Raw genomic sequence first — 6,189 nt, forward strand, 5'->3', positions numbered from 1 at the left:
ATCATTTCAAAGTGCTTAAATACATCATCTCATTTGAGTCTCACAACAACCCTGTGAGGTAGATAATATTACAAGTATTATTACATTCTACAGATTAGAAAGCTGAGGCTAAGAAAGGTTAAGTAATTTGCCTATGTTAACACACCAAGTAAGGTCAGAAGTAGAATTTGAACCTAGGTCTTCATGACACTGGGTGACTAGATGCTTCAGGGGATAGAACTGACTTGGAATCAGAAAGACTCATCTTCATGAATTCAAATCCAGCCTCAGACACTTAATAGCCATGTGACCCTGGGAAAGTCACTTAGCCCTATTTGCCTCAGTTTCCTCAACTGTAAAATGAACTGGAAAAGGAAATGACAAACCACTCCAGTACTCTTGCCAACAGAACCCCAAAATAGGGTCACAAAGAGTAGGACATGACTGAAATGACTGAGCAATCATCATGATACTGAATCTAGCAGTGATTTCTATCATTTTTTACTATAAACATGGATAGGCAGGTGGGAGGTTTGACGAAGGTTGTAAGGAAATTAATCATATAACACTTGGAACAACTAAAAACAAATCCTGATGGTGATAGCATGTCTTATAGAAGGCTTTGAAAGTTACATGTTGACAAGTTGTACATAATAGAAACAGTTTTGTGTACAATCATCTTGTGTTCTACTATGTATCTGGAAATTTTTGTTTTACTTGGTGTTAAGTTCAAAATTTTTAAAAATTCAAAATGGGGGATGAGAGGAAGAGTTTAAAGCAGGGGTTGGGAACCTGAGGCCTCAAGGCTACACATAGCCCTCTAGGGCCTCAAGTGCAACCCTTTGACTGAATTCAAACTTCACAGAAAAAATCCTTTTACTAAGGAGATTTGTTCTGTGAAGTTTGGATTCAGTCAAAGGGCCACAGTTGAGGAACCCACCCCTGGTTTAGAGAATACAAGCTAAGTTATCCAACCTGGTATTCAAAAGTCGCCAAACAAGCCTCCTTACGTATTGATAAAAAATAAAATTACCGTGACACACAAAAATACCAGGATATCTTTCAGAGTGACTCACTCCTGGCTCCCGCCTCTATCCAGTGGTAGAGGCTAATATCTATTCCCTTTGCAAGTACCCTGGCCCTAGGGTATTATTTTTTTAAAAAAAGAAAAGAAAAGAAAACTGACTCTTGGGAAAATAGGTGAATATGTTAAGGTCATATAGTGACTTGACAAAGCTGGGGACAGTGGAAAGAGCCCAAAATTTGGGGTCTGAAGACCTGAGTTTGAGTAACAGCTCTGTGATCTATGGATTGACTTTGGGCAAGTCACTTAATCTCTATGGACCTTAATTCGCTTGTGTCAATAACCAAGGGAGTATACGATCATAGGATTACAGATTTGAAGAGGAAGGGCATTTATAGCCCATCAAGTCCATCTACCATATTTGAAAACTAATATACTAAAATGATCGCTAGACCGAGAGCTAAAAGGCTTTGTTTCAATTCTTGTTCCTGAAATTTATTTCATCCTACAGACCTCAGCTTCTTTATGTGTAAAAAGAGTAGGTTGGACTGAGTGACCTCTAAGGTCCTTTCCAGCTCTCCCATTTTATATCTCTAAGTCCCAATCATACAAAGTCCTCAATGCCACTTGGCATTGGCTCAAATCCTTCCAGATGCCTAAAATACAAATACGAGTTCAAAGGCAGCTGCTTTGAAAAGCCCTATTACACTGCCTCGATCTCATCAAGTTCCTGTCTGGTGGCAGAACTTCTGACCAAAGTCCTGTCTATAGGAACTAATCTCAGTGTCTGGATCTTTCCACAGGCCACTGGTCCACTCCACCTGCCCAGACTGAAAAGTAAAGAAAGTACAATATCCTGCTGCGCCTACATGTTAGTTATAAGAAGAATTTATTTTAATGATACAGAACAAAACATAGCCTTAAAGGCTCTGCTGCTATGGAGTCTTTCCAAAGAATTGTGCTTTGAAAAGTATGGGGCGCTCTAGGGGATGCCCCCTGTGATGCCTTCTTATGAGCAGTTAGATAGTACAGTGGGTTGAGTGCTGGTCCTGGAATCAGGTAGATCTTAAGTACAAATCCCACTTAGACACTTATCAGCTATGTGACCTTGGACAAGTCATTCTGTCTTGCCTCAGTTTCCTCAACTGTAAAATGGGGACCATAATAGCACCCACCTTCCTAGATTATTATGAGGATCAAATGAGATAATATTTATAAAGCACTTAGTGCAATGCCTAGTGCTAAATTAATGCTTGTTTTCTTTCTTACATAACCCTTTCCTCTCGGCATTAAATTTGCCCTAATTAAGCACTCCCCAAGCTTGCCAGAATGATCCATACTGCAAAACCACACAGCTACCCCTGATAATGACTACAGCTGCATGTAGGTAGTCAGGCTGAGCTTGGAGACAGGTAATGTATATTTATAAAAGACAAATGTCAGACACTCCCCTACGATGGATTTCCAAACTTGTAGAGAACCCCATTTCCTACAAACACTGCATTTGGGCCCTGGCCACAAGTGTCTTTGCAAGACTAAGAGAAAACAAGTAAGCTGTCTGTCCCCGTTCTTCTGAGAAGTCATGAATTCTTCTTCCCTGCCAAATATTCTTACTCTAAGTTTGTATTCTTTCTTAAATAAATTTCGATATTAGAAAGCAAAAGTCTAATGCTTGTGTCATTATTTCAATGATTCTGAAAGACTCCAGCAGACATATGTGATGATCATACAAGGATTCCTTGTAGTTGCATCCACAGGAATAATTTTGTTCAACAACTGTCTGATGAGCAGTATTAAGCAAGAAATAAATGAGGGAGTTCCCAAAATGTTCCTTGCTACCAAAGCCCATCTTTTTTAACACCAATATTCTCCCTGTGATGCTATATATGGCTGCAAATCATGAAACATCATGATCTCAGAAGAATCAAAATAGTAGGTGACCCAAAAGGAAAAACACATGGTAGCTCCAAGTAAACTGTAGCATAACACCGAGAATAACTTGACTGTGAGAAGTGGTGTGAAAGGCAAGGAAATTTTGTATATCTATATCTATATATTCATACACACATATACATATTTACACACACATATGCATGTATGTGTATGTATGTATACATATACACATAATTATATACATATGCATATATGTGCTTGGAAAAGCTGGTGAGGTGGGTATGGAGTGAGAGTGAGGCTGAAACCTGTGAAATCTTAAGGTAAACTTCTTAAAAGTAAGAGTCATTTCATTCATTGTTTTTGTGTCCTCAATGCCTGGAACACTGTCTGGCAAACTTTTATTATTATTATCATTATCATTATTATTATTATCATCATCATCAATAATTAGCATTTATGTAATACTATATGCCAGGTATTTTGCAAATATTTCATTTGATCCTCACGACAATTCTGTGAGGTAGACACTATCATTATCCCCATTTTACAGATGAAGAAACTGGGGCAAACGGCAAATTACCTAAGGTCACACAAGTAGTAAGTGTCTGAGGTCCAGATTTGAATTCAAATTTTCCTGACTCCAGACCCAGCACTCTGTCCATTGCACCACTTAACTTCCTCTGATATGTACTTAATATTTGCTTGTTGATTAGTGGATTGATGACGGATGATTGTCTTCCCAACAATGTTTAGATCCTCTAGGCTGTGTGTATGGCAGGGCACTGACAAGAATTGTTCACTACCAGAAGACACAAGTGGGTTGTAACCTCCACCAGTGCCAGGCACTGTGCTACACATTGGAGATACCAACACAACGAATGAAACATTTCCTGCTCCCAAGGAAGTAGCATTCTATCAGAAAATAGAACTTCCAAGTGTGTGCAAAATTATTTATTAAATTAATATATAATCCGAAGCTCAAGCAGTGATCATTGTGTCTACACAATGAGAGACATTATTCAAATTTCTTGTTATTCAGTTATTTCAGTCATGTCCAACTCTTCATGACCCCATTTGGGGTTTTCTTGGCAAAGATACTGGAGTGCTTCATCATTTCCTTCTGCAGCTCATTTTATAGATGAGGAAACTGAAGCAAACAGGGTTAAGTGATCTGCCCAGGGCCACACAGCTGGTAAATGTCTAAGGCAAGATTTGAACTCAGAAAGATGAGTCTTTCTGACTTCAGGTCCAGCACTCTATGTACTCTGCTACCTAATTACTCTGAGCCCCAAGTTACAAATGCATAAATATAAAATCATTTGGCAAGAAGGGCACTATAAGGACTTCATGCAGAAAATGATACTGAGCTGAGCTTTGAAAAAAAAAAACCTAGATAGTCTCAGTTTAAAAAAAAAGTATAATGAACACTAATAAAGCTGAGATTTCAGTGTCACAGAATTAAGCACCTGGTGGGAATCTCACTGGATTGCCATTAAGTCTTTTGTATGTGTAGGGAACTTAAAGGCATGAAGATTATGATCCTCTGTGCTCCTCACCATCATAACCCAACCACTGCTGTCTTTACTTTTATTATCGGGTCGAAAAGTACTTTGAAAAAGTGGCCATGTGCATACATGCTGGCTTTTAAGAACTTTTTCATGGAGGTGGTCAACATTTGGAGAGCCATTTCCAGCATTTTTCCCTTTCAGAATCTTGGTAGGATGAATTTTCAAATTGCATGAAGGACAGCTCTATACAATCCTGCAAATGGGAGAAACCCTGTATAAACTTAATGCTCCCCTGGCTGTGCCTATTTTTCCACATTCCTCCTGGTATGTCTGGAGTAACCTCAATTTATACCTGAAGCAGCTGAAAATTGAGGAAGTATCACTTTCCCTGAGAACTCAGAACTAGAGAAAATGACAGTAGGGTATGCACACCTGCCAACAGTGAAGGTATCAGCCCTTGACTGTCTTATCAAGCTACGCCGGGAAGTTGTGGGACATACATAGCTTCCTAAAATGACGGCACCTCAAGAGTCTTTGGAGATCATCAAATGATAGGATTTCAAACTAGAAACAAACTTACAGATCATCTAGTTCAAATCCCTTATTTTTTCAAAAGAGGAAACCAAGACTCAAACAACTTAAGTGACCAGTCACCTTACTAATACCTAAAAAAAGCAACCAAGATAACATAATGTACTAGCAATTTTTATCCTTATTTTCCCATATATATGAAAATTTTTGTGAGATACATCTACACTTTCATGAGAGTATATAAATGTTGCCTTATTCAAAATCATGATTCTAATTCTTGCTTTTAAAAAAGCCCACACCCAAAGCATATTAAATTTTATTCTAGCCCCTCATTTGAGTTCATATGTCTTTAAAGTATGCTTCTTCTTTATCGCAAATTCTTGCATTCTGTTTTTGATTCATTCATATTCAAGGTTATAATTGTTAAATTTGTTTCCCTCTACTAAATTCCAGTTTTTTCCCCTTAAGTCAACATTAAGCTCTGTGGTTTATTTTGCTTATGCTAAGCTGATCACAATATCCTGCTATAGACACATAGCCACCCTCCACTGTTCAGCTCAAGCCCAGATTTCTAGATTCTACTTTTATTGCTGTTCCCTTTAAGGTAATATGAATTCAGTTCTTCCCCTTCCCTATTATTTTCTCCTTCTAGGATGCAATCGGATCTAATCCTCCTTTATTGAACTAACACATAAATGTTATCTCACTGAATCTCAAACTAGTTTGGCTTCTAAAAGACAATAGCACTGTGACCTTCTTTTCCCAGTCCAGAAAAGCCTGTGAATCTGAATCACCTCTCCCTTTTCTCTTTCCCATATCTTTGTTTGGAACACCTCCATATGTGGAACCTCATTCCTAGAAATAATAATTTGTGGAAAAGATAAAATAGTACATTAGAAGGAACTCTGGGTTCAGACTACAATTCAGCATTCCAAGCCAAATCCAGGCATGCCCCTCACCACCTGCCCACCTTGGAGACAGCTAGTCCCCCAAATGAAGTAATTGGACTAGATAACATCCAAGGTTCTCTCCCTCTTTAAATCTAGTATCCCATTAACTTTTCCCCTCCATTCATCCTTCGTGAAAACATCTGTTTCCTCTTCGTGGGCTTCATTGATAAATCTTCATTTTTTGTTCTCTCAGTGACCCTCTAAGCAAATGAGAGTTCTAAAAAGACAAGATAGCTTTTCCTTAAGTATATAAATATTGATTTATATGCTTGATATATTCATGTTATATGGATTTGTCTTCCTT

Source organism: Phascolarctos cinereus, unplaced genomic scaffold (genome assembly GCF_003287225.1).
Source record: "Phascolarctos cinereus isolate Bilbo 61053 unplaced genomic scaffold, phaCin_HiC Scaffold_3;HRSCAF=262, whole genome shotgun sequence".
NCBI classification, from domain to species: Eukaryota; Metazoa; Chordata; class Mammalia; order Diprotodontia; family Phascolarctidae; genus Phascolarctos; species Phascolarctos cinereus.